This window comes from Periplaneta americana, chromosome 10, assembly GCF_040183065.1.
Source record: "Periplaneta americana isolate PAMFEO1 chromosome 10, P.americana_PAMFEO1_priV1, whole genome shotgun sequence".
NCBI lineage: Eukaryota > Metazoa > Arthropoda > Insecta > Blattodea > Blattidae > Periplaneta > Periplaneta americana.
The window spans coordinates 35612364-35630177 of NC_091126.1; the positions used below are offsets into that span (position 1 = coordinate 35612364).

The following is a 17814-nucleotide window of genomic DNA, read 5'->3' on the forward strand; positions in this document are numbered from 1 at the left end:
AGAATCCGTGGACTAGAACCGATATTAGGACGGATTTAAACACTATTCCTATTTTTAATTCAGAAGAAATGTGGAAACGTGATTTCGGTGACTCGTTCGTTTGCAACAAAATGTACCAATATCTTGCATACAGAGAGTGACGTTTTTCTTTACACTTCAATTCGGGTTGGAAATTATATTTGTTTCCTGAAAATTACATATTTTAAGTGATCTCCACGATACGCAACCAGAGCCTTCTGCACGCAACGCATTATTTGTAATCCAGCCGCCTGCCCTGAGTTGTCAATGACGAGTTTCAATACACATGCATCATTTGCTAAAATTTCATCAATGATGCGTTATTCCAGTACCCTCAGGTGCGAGGTTTGTTCACATAAAATTTGAATTTAAAGTATCTCCGTAAAAAAAAAAGAAAAGAAATCGGGCGTTGTCAGATCAGGAGGACCTTGGCGGCGGATGTTTGCAAATCGGAAGAGGACGTGATCCGAATATGTCGCAAACGTCCAATTGACCCTGCGGTGTACCCCATTCTGCTGAAACCACAGCCACAATTGATGTCCTCGTCACCAGTAATTTCCACTGTTAATGGCATTTCTGAATATCGCTCAGAATATACGATAACAGTGCGGTCACTTTCTTCAAAAAAAAAAAAACGGATTAACAATTCCACATGCCGACGCACAGGATCAAACTGTATCTTTCGCAGTATGCAATAGATTTTTTAAATCTGTTGGAGTTGTGTCGCCAAAAACGATAGATATGCTTATTGACGACATAAACAGAGAAATGGAAATGTGCCTAATCTGACTTGTCAATTTGTTCAGAACAGCTGGGTTACCGTTCAAGCTTTCGATGAACTCCCTGATCACAATATACCGTACGTAATCAGGGATGAACTGCACACAAAAATGAAACCGAGCGGGTCTATGAGCCTCATTTCATACATAATTCGCATATGTAAAAGTGAAATTTAAGGTCATGGAGAATTCGGTGAAAACTTTTATCCGAAATGTTCAACCCAAAAGACTAACGCCAGGCATAGCGAGTTGGGTGTTTCAAGACCACTTCCCTAAGGCTCCCAGTGTTGGGCGAGCAGAATTATTCGTGCATTACCGCGCATAAAACTATCACAAACACTGTCGATATTGTTGATTTCCCGCAGCTTAAAAAATATCCACTTGAAACAAATCAATGGAAACAGAAACCACGTTCTAATGAATTCTTATAACATGATGATCCATCATCGCCTTATAATATGCTCATAGCAAAGTATACGTGTACTGTGGTTAATAGCGTTTGTAGTTTGAAGACCACTACTTATGTTATTACGAATTAATCTGCGGTTTGTTTACGGCGATCTTAATAGGCATCATTTGATTTCTAGTGAATTTCACCGTAATATTTAGAGATATTTTATTCCTTAGTTGGCGACATTGGACAGTTGCTGTATGTTTAGACAAATCAGCTGTTACATCAGTGGCTTCTGCTATTTCATGTTCCTATGAATTAATTTTAGAGTTTTGAAGAGAAATGAATTTGAAGCTTGTTCTATCGCACTAGGACATCCAAATCAATAATAGTCGCGATCCATTAAATACTCCGAAAATGTAGTTGCTTCAAATGTTTGTGTCATTAACTAATTAGAGATCTATCTATCTATCAATGGGTAACAACGGTTCTAAATTTGTAAAGAAAATCGTTTCTCCCTTCAGTAACACAGTAGATTGCAGTGGAAGTGAACATCACCAGAGTGTTGTGAAGATAAATTGCCCTGTTATAGTACTTTCAAGAAAAGGGTTAGTTCTTGTGATTGTACGGAGTTTTACATTAAACCCCATTAATTGCAGCCCTATATTGTTGATTGGACGAATGTGTATTACTATGATTGTACATTTCCTTTTGCAGTGCTAAAGAAATCTCATTTGATTTGTAGTCCTATTCATCATATTATTTTAGTCTGTGATGTGCAAACTTTATTCTTTTTTAATTTCCTTTTACTTCATTTGAGCATAATTAATCATACTTACGTTTGCCAGATGCTGGGATTGAACATAAGGAACAAATTATGACTGCTGTCGACTAGAGACTAGAGTAGATAAACTGGTTACTAATTGTGGAATCTGATGAGAAAATATATTTCCTTTAAAACTACAATAAAATTGATTACTTTAACAAACCTTGTATTATTTAAACTTTTAAGATATTACTTGCAGTTAGACATAAAATAGCACACATCACAGCTTGCAATAAATTGAAACTAATCAATTTAATACTGGCTTCTCATTCTAGTTATCTATAACAAAGCATTATTGAAAATAATGTTATCTTAAAATTATCTGCATGATGTGTTGTAAATGAAGTAAGTCAACAGCTCGTCTATTGTTAAGTTTACTGTACCGGTACTCCTGTTTCTGTCATCCCTCCATTTGAACTTCATTGCAGAAAATAGTCTTTCAGTGAAAGCACTGAATGGAAGCACATTCAATTTAAATTTTTCGAATACCGGTACCAAAACATTCTTAAGGTTTCCTTTGCCAATCAAGTCAATAAGAAGAACCCATCTTTAAGCAATGGACAATACATACCGGTAGGCCTACTCATAACTTTTTCATAAAAATGTGTCTTTTTATCATGGCAGTGAAGTTCCTTAACGAAAAAGATTTCTGGATACATATTATCATCAATACATAATGCTATACTTTGCATACTTCCACTCTGTAATGAGCTTTGAAATAATATTCTGGGAACATTCTACAGATACTAACAGTGTATTTCTACTACAAAAAAGAGTAATTAGAATAATAGTGGGTGCAAAATCTAGGAAATCGTGTAGGACCATTTTAAAAAAACTACAAATAATCCCCATGGGTTGTCAGAATATTTTTTCATTAATAAACTTCCTCATATGTAAAACTGTGTAATTAATTCTACAGTTCATAGCATAAATACGTGTCAAAAATGATTTTCATACTCCATTGGCAACTCTAGTGTGCTATCAAAAAGGAGTGTGTTATATGGCAGTAAAAATTTTGGGTCTATATGACTATAGGATATCGGTAGTGTGTTTATGAGAATACATGTTGGCTAGATTGGAGAATTGGGTGATGTCATGTGGTCGACGTATGTGAGAAGGTTAGTGGGTTAGTTGAGGTGATAACTCAGTGACATGAGGTCGACATATGTGAGAAGATTAGTGGTTTAGTTGAGGTGATATCTCAGTGACATGAGGTCGACATATGTGAGAAGGTTAGTGGGTTAGTTGAGGTGATATCTCAGTGAGTTTTATTTACTCGTCGTGTTGGTTTACGTCGGCCATGTTGTGACGTCAGTGTTCTGACGTCATCGTTTGTCAAACTTGACGAAAATTAAGCGATATCCTATATCTATAATAAAAGTATCCCGCTTTACAATATCTAACTGCCTGTAGATATTCATCTCAAACCACCTGTGCGAAAGGCTCCTACATTTTCTATGTGAATATAAACTTCTCAAGTTTTAATTTCTATGATATTGCAGAATGATGGCAAATTTAATATGCTCTAATTGTATGTGGAGGAAAATTTTGATATCTAACATCAGAATGATATTAGAAATTTGATACAATTTCTGTTACTTTCATAATTTGTAGGCCTACAACACTTTCATTTTGCTTTGTTCTCTATGGGGAGCTGTATGGTCTCTTGTGGTCTCCAATTTTAGATTCATATACCTAAGTAGGTGTAAAATAAATTGAAATTGAATTATTTATTTTTAGGAAGGGACGAAAAATAAGTTACAACAATGATAGAAAAACTTACAGGTGCAATTCTGGAGAATAACTACTCCATGATTTTCGAACTTTCTTTTTTCTTCACAAACAACGATTTTATGCCCGATATTCGAAAGGTAATAAAAAAAAAAAAAGGTTTCGGAAAAACATAATTTCGACTGTAACCTAACTCATCATAACCTAAACTAACTTAACATTAACTAACCCAAGCTAAAGTAAGCTACCCTACCTTTCACAACCTAAACTAACCTAACCTTAACTAACCCAAGCTAAATTAACCTAACATAAGCTAGCCTGGTAATATGTTAGCTTAGGTTAGTGTAGCTTAGTTTTGGTTGGATTAGTTAAGGTTAGGTTAGGTTGTGATAGGTTATGGTAGGTTATAGTAAAAATTGTTTGTTTTTTTTTTTCGAAAGTTTTTTTCTTGTTTTACCTTTAGTAAATCGAGCATAAAATCATTTGTGGAAAAAAAAAAAGTTCGAAAATCATGGAGTTGTCATGCTCCAGAATTACTCTTGCTGCCATGCACAGTTGATAATTTTGATATTTTCATTGTAGATCTATGTTTTTCGATGAAGATGGGGACTTAGCACATGAATTTTATGTCGAAGTGCCACCAACAAGAAAAGGATGCAAAGCAACAATGAAAAAAGTACTGCATAATCTTATTCCACAGGTAAGGAAATTTATTGGTTGGTTGAAGATCAGTTGTTTTCCAGTACCTCCGGATATGAGTGGCATTAGCATCATCTTAGAATTTACTAAGTTTTGTCGTAGGCCTTTTGACATCTGTAATCTGAAATTCATTACTATTGATAGAATGACAGTTGAAGTTAGTAACTATATAGTTGAATTGGTCCAGAAATGAAAGATAAATTTTTCTTGCCATCATCTTATAAAGGGATAAACTTACTTTGGTTTTGCTAATTTATGTAACAGGTTTCATTACTTTCTTCCTTTTTTGATAGAATAAACTTTAAAGATTATCACCATTAAAATTAGTTTCCCTGTGCCTATGAATATGCTATGTATGACAGTCACTTGACCATCCAGGAAGCCTGGTATGATTAGTATAAAATTAAAAATACTTCATTTGAAACTTTTTGAAATTTGAGCACTTCTAAGTAGAATACATTTTAGGAAGTTTTATTCAGAGAATTTATTTTTATAAGAACATTTTAACAACAATGATAAACATATGTTGGAATTAGGCTTTTGGGTAATTCACCATGTCCTGGAACTTGACATTTCCAACGTTTCAGAACTACATACAGGTTCCATCATCAGGGCAAAAGGTAAGACCAGAGAGGTTGCCTACTCTGTTGGGCTTGTTACGCCAGACTAATCGGGATGACTTTTTAGCGTAGTACAAAGGGAACTACCTCAGCACTAGTTTAGCCAAATTACCTTAGTCTTACACCATACTTGAAGACATTGGTGTGATGATCGTTTGTTGAAAGCCAGCTGCCTACAGTGGAGTCAACCTTACTAGGTGTGCTTGAGATGTAGAGGTAACATGTCTGCTTTCTGTACCATAAGTTGTGAGATCGCAACATAAAATTATTTTAGTATTCTAGTTTAATTGATGTATTTTAAATGTTGAATGACATTTGTTAACAAACTTCGTTGTGCCTGCCTTGTAAAAATATTATTGTCTATCACTAGTGAGCTATTAATAGGCGAGATCTGGTCTTTATAAGCAAATATAATAGTTGCTTCACTTCCTAATGAAACAGGAAATACATAAAATTTACATAAACAAATAGGCCTACAATAGGGATTAGTATCTAGTCCACAAACCATTGCGTGAACAATTGCCCTCATTCTGCATAGGAAACCAGAAAATAATGTGGGACTGACTCGAATTCAGATGATACACTTCACATCAAAGTTAGTCAATTAAGGTAAAATAGCAATGTAATTTAATATGAACACATTAAAGTAGTTATTTATTTAAATAACTTAACTGTTCTTCAGCATTATGTAATTGTTAAAATAGTGTAAAGAAAGAAATTATTGTCGGAGACTCGAAATTTGGACTAGTACTATTCACTTGTTTTGTAGATGTGTGCCATAACGATCTACAGTATTGAAACTGATAGTTCCAGATCGACATAACACGTGGGTTTCCTGTTCATATTCACTTTGATTGATTTTGCATTTATCAGTATTATTATTTCACTCTTCAGAGACCATAATGTATCTAGAATTGGCTCTCTGTTTCATTTTACAACATATTTCAGACTTTTAAACAAAATAGAGCAAATTTAAATGGTTTAATTATGTGTCACATGGTGAACCACAGCTTTAATAAGACAAACATGTGCAATATTGTGTATCTGGAACTTGTCGGCAGCCCATTCATTTTGCTGTGAAATGTACATTCATTAATTTTATTGTATTAATTACTAATAATCAATTTAATCATTTTATTAAAATTTAGGAGGTACATTAATGATGTCTGGGATTGTGATTGGGAAATGTATTTGTGAAGCTTGTCTTCCTACAAATTAAGTAACTTAAATGTTCTGTGTTTCTAAATACAAACATGTCCTCTTTGTTTCATGCGAAGAAGAATCGCTCATTTTGGTTTGAAACACTTTTAACGTCTTTACACATACTACACATAATCCAACAACAATAATTGAAGACTGGAAGTAGGAAAGGCTCAAAGTGCCGTAGTTACTTAATTTCATATTTTCCTTGGAAACCGATGAATGTGCCAAGGCAAATAACTTCGGAAATGTTGGAAGTACCAGGAGGTATCTTTGTAGCTCAAAAGGCATCTTCCGGATGAGCAACCTGGAGAAAGGAAGGAGTTGTGATTTAAAAGCTCGGAGCTAACAATTTACGGAAAGCCATATTCAACATACAAAGGGACGGACAGATGTTGCTCAGAAACAACCACTGACAGAGTTGAAATCATTGTTATTGCACAATATTAAGATAATTTTATTTTATTATGGAAGGATGTTTTAATAGTAACTCTTTATTGTTATTAGGTATTATCATCATCATCATCATCATCGTCATTGTCATTGTCATCATTATCATCATGTTTCTTTTGGTAAACTGAAGACTGATACATATCAGTTATGCAATAAGCTGAATATGAAGATGAAAATCACCATAACCTCAGTTGTAGTACTCATTTACCTTGGTTGAATTTCTTGTTGTGAAATACAGAGAATTTTATACCTTTTTGTATCAGTGATATTACCCTGTAAGAATTTTGAGTGTGGTGACACAACACATTCAGCGTTTTCTTAGCAGTGCAGCATAGTACATTCATCTTTATCAAAATGTTCATTTTTTTATGAGAATGCGTCCACACCTGTAGAGTAACAGCTAGCACGTCTGGCTGCGAAACCAGGTGGCCCGGGTTCGATTCCCAGTCGGGGCAAGCTATCTGGTTGAGGTTTTTTCCGGGGTTTTCCCTCAGACCAATATGAGCAAATGCTGGGTGACTTTCGGTGCTGGACCCTGGACACATTTCACCGGCATTGTCACCTTCATCTCATTCATACGCTAAATAACCTAAGCTGTTGATAAAGCATCGTAAAATAACCTAGTAAAAAAAGTTATGAGAATGCATCCCAAAATTAATGTGATTTTGAGAATTGTTGAAGTTAGGTGTTAAAAGTGATGTGACTCTATAAGAATTTTCATTTTAATTACATACAAATTATTTGTACTAATATCATTTGTTTTATGTTTTTTCGTGTTTCCCAATAATTTAAAGTTTTGCACTTTCATTGTTTCCCATTACCAGTCTTCAATTACTCTACTATTATCTATGGACACATATTGCTTGAGAATGAAATTACTATAACAGGAATAGAGGCAGCTAGATCTTTAAATTTATTTTCTTCGTTGTCATGTTTCTAAAGACATTGATGTTAATAACAGTGACTGTTTCTACATCATATTCGTAAAAATAGTAGGAAAAAATAAAAGAAAAAACTGTTAACTATCTTTGATATATCTGTTTATAAATATGGAATTTTTTATATTCTGTCCGTATGGAATTCATATGAGAAGTTTTTCTGGCCTCAAATATGGGATATTCTGTATAATATGGAACAACTGGCAACCCTTACACAGAATAACCTCTGTAAGTGAAAGTGTCACTAAGTAATATACTATATTATATTCCCTCCATTCACACACACAAATTTGTTTCTCTAACCCTCCTGAGATCTGAGAGTATAAGATACCATACTTCATACATGATTGTGATGTATGTGCAGAGACCCGAAGTATAGTATAATATGCCTGCATTTGTGCTCTAACTGTAACCTGCAGAATTTTTCAGCATTTTTCCTCATGTCAGTGACTTTTTTTTTTTGAAGTGTAAAATTATATTGAACTTCAAAAATAAAACAACAAATGTCTCAGGGCTCAGAAGATTAAAAATTCTTCAGGACAATCTTCTTGAATGCAGATTCTTTTTTTGTTTTGACATGTACTTGTTACATTGTTACAGGGAGAAGTTGCCCACCAATATCCACGCTTACATGTCGATTTCCCGATCATTCTTCACCAAGTCTGAGATTTGTTTGCCACCTCTGTGAGGTTGTGAATTTCAGGTCTTCTGTACAGTGTAACTATACAAGACCATAAATTGTGATGCATACGTACACAGCATGTTCATCCAGACGGTTTTCAAATTTGGAAACATTCTGTTAGTACATAAACTTAATTTATAGCAGATGCTAGATACCTCAGTGACGGAAGAGCTACATTTTTGTTGCAATTTATTTTTGTGATTTTTCTCTCCATATTTCCCTCGTTCCTTCCCCCTTCCCTTCTCCATTGTGGCTATGTTACAATATTATTTCGTTATTACAAATGATCTAGCGTAGCTTCAGAGGCATTACATAACATTTTTCAATTATATAAATTTTATGGTGCACATGAAGACACGCATAGTATTTTATTCCCCTAGAAATAAGTAAAATAAAATTATGCTACAATTCTGAAATGAGATTTGAAATACATGAATGGAAGAAAAATGGTATATTCAATTCAGTTTTTGTTGAGTAATTTTGTAAGAATATTAAGGGCTGTTACAAAAAAAATGATATACAATGATGTGCGCTTTGGTTTCCCCCATTGTGTGTGGCATGCAGTATAATTGAGTATCAACATCTGTAGGTTGTTACAATGAAAATACCTTTGAAAATATGTATATATGTATTGCATTAGTTGTACCAAATTAGTGATGTTTTAATTTATATATATATATTTTTTAAAGTCATTAGTAAATCACAGTTCAGTTGTTCTAAGACCATTTTTGTTAATAAATTATGCACCCAGAAATATTTCCTTCCTTAGAAAGAAGTACACACCCCCATATTTTTTTCCGAAAGAGGAAAGAGCATTCTTAGAAAATGTTAAATTCTTGTGAAATGTATACATTCGTGAAATCCTTCTTGTTTATGTATTACAGAGAGAAAATGTCAATAAAATATCTCGGTAAAGGATGTGGAACAATGTGTAGCTACGAAAAATATGTAAGCTAATATTTGTTCTTCCATTCTATTTGTTTAAATTTAGCTGGAATATAAAATACAACATGTTTGACGAAAATGTGCGAATGAAATTTCAGCAGTACAAGTGAAAATTATTTATTTTTATTTCAGCTCTAACTCCTAATTTCAGCTATCTGATTTAAAGACATTTGTAATTTTATTTGAGTTTGATTCTGCATGTTCGTCTTCAAGAACAATACCAAAAATATTTTGAGAGACTCAGGGAAGGTTGGGAAGTAATGACTGGCATTAGGGATCAATGTTGCACGTTGTATGTTTCCAGTAGAATATTAGCAATATATGCTCAGAAACCAACCCATTCACAATGTGATAAATTAATTTTACTCACATTATTTAAAAAAAAAAATATCATTTTAAAATGTTCTCCTATCTATTAGCTTTGATTGTTCCTTTACTCGGATTTACTCCCTCTGGCTGAGTTTTGAAGATTGAAATAGAAGAGTCACCATAAACAATATTCGAGAAATACACTATAGATAGAGATCCATGAAATTTGCATGACATAATAACGCGAATTGTGCTCATTTTACCAATTCTTTTTGCATAATTTCGTTATATTTCTTCCCTTAACCCCAATAAACGCACTTTTGAATCGCAAAATAACGCAAAGAGACGTAATTCCAAGTTTTTAAAGAAACTGCAGCAATATTTGTTTTTTATACACTAATTCTTAAGTAATATTTTCATAATTTCCGTCTTTTTTTCGATGGCATATTTGGTTCTGCCATTTTGCCAACAAATGAATGTAGACATGTATTCATATCTAGTACATAAATTGCAAAAATTGAAAATTGATACTGAAAATTTCGTATATATCACTCGTCATGTTTAATATTAAGCCAGGATTATAAAACTTGCATAATACATGGTGAACCACAAATTCAGACACATTTCAAAGAGGTATGTTTTGTTCTTACATTTATAATACTGCAATCAAACATACATAATCTGTATATTAACGCATTTACTAAATGCCCATTTCTGTTCACTTTTTAAACACTGTCTGATTGAGATGAGTGCCACCATTAACTATGCACTCGTGCACCATACCTCGCACAGCATGTCATGAGGAATTGCTTCAAGTTCAACTTCAATTCATTCCTTTAGTACAGCTGTAATGTTGGTGAGGGTTGTCAATACCTTACTTTTGAATTAACCCCAAAGAAAAAAATCACATTGTCACATCAGTTGATTTTGCTGGCCATGGAATATTGCCACGTTCAGAAAGGACTCAGTTTGGAAACATCTGTCAAAGAATCTCCATAGATACCTGAGCAGTGAGCCATGACTCCATCCTGTTGCCATAACAGGTCATCAGCGTTACGTCCAATGCTGTTAATCCTGAGAATTACAAAGTTCTGCAGCATGTGAATGTAGCAATCTAAGTTAACACTTATTACAACTCCATCCTAGTGCTCAAAGAAATATGGCTCACTGATCCCAAATGAACTTACTCTACAACATACTTTGAACTATGCAGGGGATGATGATTTATTGACTTGGAGTACACAATATCGGAAGTTTTGCTTACTTGTTTAGTTGGTTATTTAACGATGCTGTATCAACTACTAGGTTATTTAGCATCGATGGAAATAGCGAAATGTTATTTGGCGAGATGAGGCTGAGGATTCATCATAGAATACCTGACATTCGCCTTAAAGTTGGGGAAAACGTCGGGGGAGGGGGCGGGGACCCAACCAGGTAGTCAGCCCAAGCAGGGATCGAACCTTTGCCCGAGCACAATCTGGATTGGTAGGCAAGCACCTTAGCCAACTGAGCTACACTGGTGGCTAAGTTTTGCTTATTGACATACCCTGTTAAATGAAAGTGGGCTACATGAGTCATAGATTGTTTAGCATGTTGTCAACTTTCAATATTTCTGTCAATTGCTCACAGAATTGTAGACAGTTATCAATGTCACAGGCTGTAATTTCTTGAGAAAGCTGGATCTTGTACATGTGGAAAGTAAAGTCCTTCTGCAAAATGCGATGAACAGTGGTGTTTGCCAATTGCAGAGCCATCAAATGATGTCGAGCAGATCGCTTGAGAACTGCTTCACAAACTCTGTCTATGTTTTCTGGAGTTCAGACCTTCCTGATGACAGTTTCTTATTGCTGATGCTGTTTCTCGGAAACCCATTGTTTGATTGGGCAGCAGCATTACAATGAATGTTGAAGTGACATTGGAACAAACGACGAGTTGTCATCAATAATTCATTGTTTTTAATGTATGCTTCTAGAGCAAATGCATATATCCAGTTTTCCATATTCTTTTGTGCCCTCGATCATAGCACCTGAAATGCTATTCTCCTATGATGCTCTTCAAACTCCTCATAATTTTCCAAGGTGAATAAGGGACGCGCAAAATATTTCTGATTTTTCTAACTCATTCTGTATATAATTTTAAAGTAACACTGCCAAGTTGGCATCCCGCGCCGTGGCATCGTGGTCTGAGGCATCCTGCCTAGGACTCGTGTTACGGAATGCGTGCTGGTTCGAGTCCTCATGCGGGAAGAAATTTTCTCATGAAATTTCGGCCAGTGTCTGGGACTGGTGCCGACCCAGCATCGTGATGCACTTGGGGAGCTACGATAGGTAGCGAAATCCGGTTGCGAATGCCAGCTATAACGGCTGGGGGAATCATCGTGCTAACCACACGATATCTCCATTCTGGTTGGATGATCGTTCACCTCTGCTTCGGCATGTAGGCATGAGGCCAGCAGCCGGCTGGTCGGTCTAGGCCCTTCACGGGCTGTAGCGCCACGGATTACTTATTACTTACTGCCAAGTTGGCAGATCTTGCAATTTTAAAACTAATTTTCCTTACAAATGAACCAATGATTCATTGTTTTCAGTGTATGCCTCCACAGCATATTGCACGATATACAGCATTCCAGTTCTCCATATTTGTTCGTGCCCTAAAACATACACAAACATTATTTAATCATAGCAACTGAAATGCTATTCTCCTACAATGCTCCTTAAACCCCTTTTTGTCTCATTGTAATTATCCAAGATAATTAAGGGGCGCGCAAAATATGTTGGTTTGTGGCTCATCCTGTAAATAATTTTAAAATAACACTGCCAAGTTAGCAGAATCTTGAAATTTTAAAACGAATTTTCTTAAAAATGAAACCACTTTCATGGGACTCTACCTATAGATACATATTAATAACAGCCACGAAAACCCCTAGAATAGCATTTCATCAAAAGTAGGAAGCTCAGCTGATAATGGTAATGACAGAGACCATGAATGTTTTGCACGCAAATGAATCAAATGAATATGATAAGCATTAAGTTTTTTGAGTGCCCTGGAATTAAGTAAGTGTAGAATAGGGTCATTTTAAATACCGTACTTGAGAGAGAGAAAAATTTAATTCAGACATTAGGCCTCTCATCGCTAATATTTTCACATGCCTCCTGTATTCAAAGAAGGGTTCCTGCTACAAAATACGAGGTACTGGAGAAGATTCACAGATTGTCAGAATACCTTCTCAACTTGTAACATCATTTTAAATTCATACATTAGTTACATATAGAGAAAGTGACTGAAAAATTGAAAAGAAATTCCAAGTAGAACTATTTTTGCCACAGTGAAGTCACAACACTTGGCCAGTAGCTAACACAAGTTTGCACAGATTATAGTTAGGTGCAATAATACATATATATTTTAAACAACTTTTGTGTTCATTTTGTTCATGTGTCCATTTATCTACTAAACCAACCATAGAAAATATGTCTTATCCCTCTGAATTTTCAGAAATATAATATTGGTAGATCTTAGGAAAATTTAGCAGTTGTCCAAGTTTTATTATAGTCAATTACTCTGATGACTGCCTGACTACAATTGAAGGAAATAAATTAAAAATAAATTAGCTACAAAAATATTTAATGCAATGGCATAACATACTGAAAAAGACAGTTTCGACTAATTTCAAAATGGCGGCCTTGTGAATGTGTAAAACAATACACTTTTTCATTTTGAAACTTCAAAAATAGAATAGCAATATAAGTCCTAAGAGGAATATAGAAATATAAGAACATTTGTTCAAGTTATTCATTTTTAAAACCGTAACTTATATACTGTATAAACAGATCCTTGAACAGGAATAATAAAAAAATTAAAAAGACATAATGTTGCCATTTTTATAACATGGCAGGTGATTGCAACTTATAAAATATGGTTATGTTCATAGAAACCTTGCAACACAATAAAAAATCGATAATTTTTGTGGCTATGTAGGTGTGCCATTTTTGACCACTATAGAAATGTGTTTTTGTTTTATAAGAATAAAAAAGTTGTTTTAATAAAATAAAGAGTATATTAAATTATTTAATTATAAGAAATACATTGTACTATTTTTTATATCCTCAATTCTTCATTAATATTTTTTGTTGGAAATCATATGCTACATCCACAAGTTTTGGCCAATTTATAATATTAGGGATGGTACATTTTTAATGATGCCGACAGTAAATACAGATTATTTGAATATCTACTAATGAAGTGGTCAGAATAGGTCCATCTACCCAAATAATGAAGGAAATATTGCAGCATTTATTAAAGTGTATAATAACAGTGGGGCAATTTATGTTGTAATAGGAAAAAAACACATGCTAAATAAATGATACTACAATGTGCAATGTAAATGTCGTGTTAGTACGAACAAATACCTGTCAAATCAATTGCTAGTCTGCAAAATTTCAATATTTCTTCTTATATCATAAACTGTTTGTGTGGTGATGAAATACAGAAATTTAGAGCAATTAATATTAGAGGACTCATTTTTATAATTTTACTAATTGCATGGGCATTTGATGACAATTTATTTTAATGTTTTACATAATTTATGTGCACTGAGATGTTAAAATTATGTTTACTTTACGGAGAGGTTTATATTTACATGTTTCTGCTAATTTTGTGGCAGCACTTCTTAAATTTCTGTATCATCTCCAGCTCAGACCTAGAATTAAGAGATTATATTTTCTCCTACCGTCTGTCTGTCTGTATAGTGTCTTTCCCAGAAGAGGTATAGGTGGTACATGCTCAGAATTTATCATACATATTGTTTGAAAGAAATATATATTTAATTATTTCGTAATGTATGTAATATTGCTACCCTACATTAAATTGTCCATCAGATACTGACACTTAATTCCTCGCACATCACTTTAAATATTAATTTTACACACATTCTGTTCCTTCAATCATGAGTTGTGCTAGTAAATTATTAGTATTATTTCTTCCGCAATTAGAATTTAATTTTGGTAACACTGACAATGAATAAACATTAGCATTCGGTTGCAGAAATATTTTCAGTTTGGTGAATTCAAGAGCAGTCATTGTTAATCTCAATGAACTATGCTTAAATAGTCACTTAAGAAAACATGTTTTCGAGTTGAGTATGTTTTTTTTACATATGGAAAAGTTTTATTTGTAAAATGTGCGAAATGGAAGTGTCAACAGATATACTAACATTTCAACAATGGTTTCATTTAATAAATATATTTTCAGGCAAATATTTCTTAAATTTGAGGTTATCTTTCAAATTAAGTGTAATTTTAATGGTCATTTTTAAGCATTTTTGGATCATCAGCACTCGGGTTCTGCTTATGTATCATATACTGGGTGTTCAGTTCAAAGTGTGTCATGACTCGCTGTATGCCGTCATATGGCTAGTCGATGAGCCTAGAGAATTCAATCTTCCTACACTTCCGCAAAGGCGAATTACCTATGTGGCAGAAAAGTTGCCTAGCAAGTACGGCATTCATTCTGAAGAGTACGTACCGATACATACGGTAACGCTGGTAGTGGCAGGAATGTGAACTGTTTAGAAACACGTAGTCTACTGAGGTGAGTTTTTTTTAACTGTCGGGGATATGGGGAGAGAGTCAAAACGATTACTTACGTATTTGTTGACATTAACTTCGACGGTCAACATGGACACGGAGCATTTGATTTGTATTGTGGAATGTTGCCGTACGCAACCGATGATAACAAATACCCTGCGTACGACTTGCTCGAGCAAAACACAGTTCGAAAGAGGTTATGATAGCACACAGACTGTACAGACCGCCATCTGTTGCTACGACGTTCAAGTTATACCGTACACGTTCTCATGTTTAGATTGAACGCCTTAAATATAGGCAACTTCTCTGACATAAAAGCTGAAACTCGCTTCAAATCGTTGACTCACAACAGTGACGTCATGACACATTTTGAAATGAACACCCAGTAGTGTTTAAAGACAGATTATAAATTCAAAGTACAACAGATCATTTTTGCATCACGACATACATTCTACAGTAGGGAAAAGACTTCACAACTATTAATGCCGTCACCCTTCACTACTGTCCAAATGCCAGGCACTGTTAAGTCCATTCTCCTGCATTATGATGTTGCAATATTCGACTGACCAAACTGCATCCTTGTGATTAAGATTTAAATCTCGATGTGAAAGAAAGACGACAAGAAAACTTTTTCGCATAGAGGATATTGTGATAGCATTACAAAGGACTGGGCAGATTCTGCTACTGGAAGTTATCAGCAATGAAATGTAGAGAATCTTAAGAATTGTATTATTAACGACGCTCTGTGTATTGTGTTTCTGTGTTAATTCTGCACGTCACAATATTAGAATAGAAAAGTGGTTCTAGTATGTGATATCTGTTTATGCCTTAACAAAATACGGTACTGTAGAAATCAGAATCTACTTATATGACATTTTTGTATCAATCCTTAGATGCATATCAATTTATTGTTCGTCGCTATGTAAGAAACGTGATTTTATTGTCCAAGCACAAATACAAAATAAACATCACAAGGAAAGAGAGGAAAAGAGTAGCTTCCTGGCTTCGTGCAGCGAAGTACTTTTATAAATGAGCAGTTACGCAGGTTGTTGGCATTCATTACAAAGAAAATTGTCTCGACATGCAGAAATTCCAAACCTATGAAGGTGACAAGTGATATAATCATGACTGTTGTATAGTTCATAGAAAAAAGTGCGTACATTCATGGACTGTTCGAAATAGTGAATAGTTTGAGTTCACATGATTTTTCCTATTTATTGATTTCATTAATATATTCCATAGATCTTAATTCAGCATTGTAGCTTTGAGATGTGGGCCAAGTCAAAATTTATACAAAAATATTTAATACATAATAGCAGATTAATAAAATTGAATTTACAAGCATAAACAATTGAAGGGGTGAGAATGAGATCGTCCAGAGCCAAACTTTTAACAAAAATGGTTTGTTGTACTAGTTCATTTCTTATGCATATGAGGAAGCAGATATTATAAAAATTACTCAACAAATGAAGTTAGTATACGATGAAGAAATTATGACACTGCACCTAATAGGATTGGACTCTAACCCTTCAATATGCTCTCCTGTAAAATCTTACCTGTGTGGCTTAAGACTATATCATTCTCACCCCTTCAATTCATCAGAAGAGTAGACGATATGATTAAGGAGAAATTACATTATGTAATCTTCATCTTACGATGTTTAGTGACGTATACACGTCCGTTGATGTGACATATTAATGAATTTAAATACTATTATAGTCACAATCATGCCATGGTATGAAAGAAAAATTTCACAACCTGGAGCGGGAACTGCGACTTCCTGTTCTCCGGTCAGGCTCTCTACCACTGAGCTATCGAGTTCGTCTTACGCCAAAGGCTTGGAATTATCCTTTCATACTGGCGACTCTGTTATAGAGTACTGTCCATAGCGTCTGATCTAGTCAGCACTGCTTATGGGCTGAAAGAAACTTTGCAAATGTAATCTTCATCTTACGATGTTTGGTGACGTATACACTTCCGTTGATGTGACATATTAATGAATTTAAATACTATTATAGTCACAATCATGCCATGGTTTCTTTCAACCCATAAGCATTGCTGACTAGATCAGACGCTATGGACAGTACTCTATAACAGAGTCGCCAGTATGAAAGGATAATTCCAAGCCTTTGGCGTGAGACGAACTCGATAGCTCAGTGGTAGAGAGCCTGACCGGAGAACAGGAAGTCGCAGGTTCGATTCCCGCTCGAGGTTGTGAAATTTTTCTTTCATACCATGGCATGATTGTGACTATAATAGTATTTAAATTCATTCAGAAATTACATTAATACTATTCTAAACTACTTCTCTTGGCTCTTCAAAGCTTTAAGATAACTAGGCAGTGCATTGAAGACTATAATACACGAATAGTGAACATTTTTTTATTACCTGAGACTAAGAGAGGTCAGATTTGTGTCTTTATTTTTAACATAAAACGTTATACCAGGGAAAGAATGTACTGAACAAGGTGAAATCAAGATTTGTAAACTGTCATTTTCGGAGCTTTCTTTTGTGAAACAAGCTTCAGATGAGTTACCCCAAAATATGACCAGGTTCTTTGAGATAAATTCCATTTAATCTAATATTGTATGATAATCTATGAGCACTATTACTTACAGTAAATTTGATTATACTGTATGTG

The 17814-nt window shown here is 34.5% G+C and overlaps 1 long non-coding RNA gene across 1 annotated transcript; it reads left to right on the forward strand.

Annotated features, from left to right (window-relative positions):
* The first annotated feature begins 1434 nt into the window (after nucleotides 1–1434).
* On the forward strand, nucleotides 1435–14425 carry LOC138707597 (uncharacterized). Its single transcript, XR_011334286.1, has 3 exons — nucleotides 1435–1796; nucleotides 4328–4445; nucleotides 8256–14425. It is a non-coding gene; the product is annotated as an uncharacterized lncRNA (long non-coding RNA).
* The last annotated feature ends 3389 nt before the right edge of the window (nucleotides 14426–17814 follow it).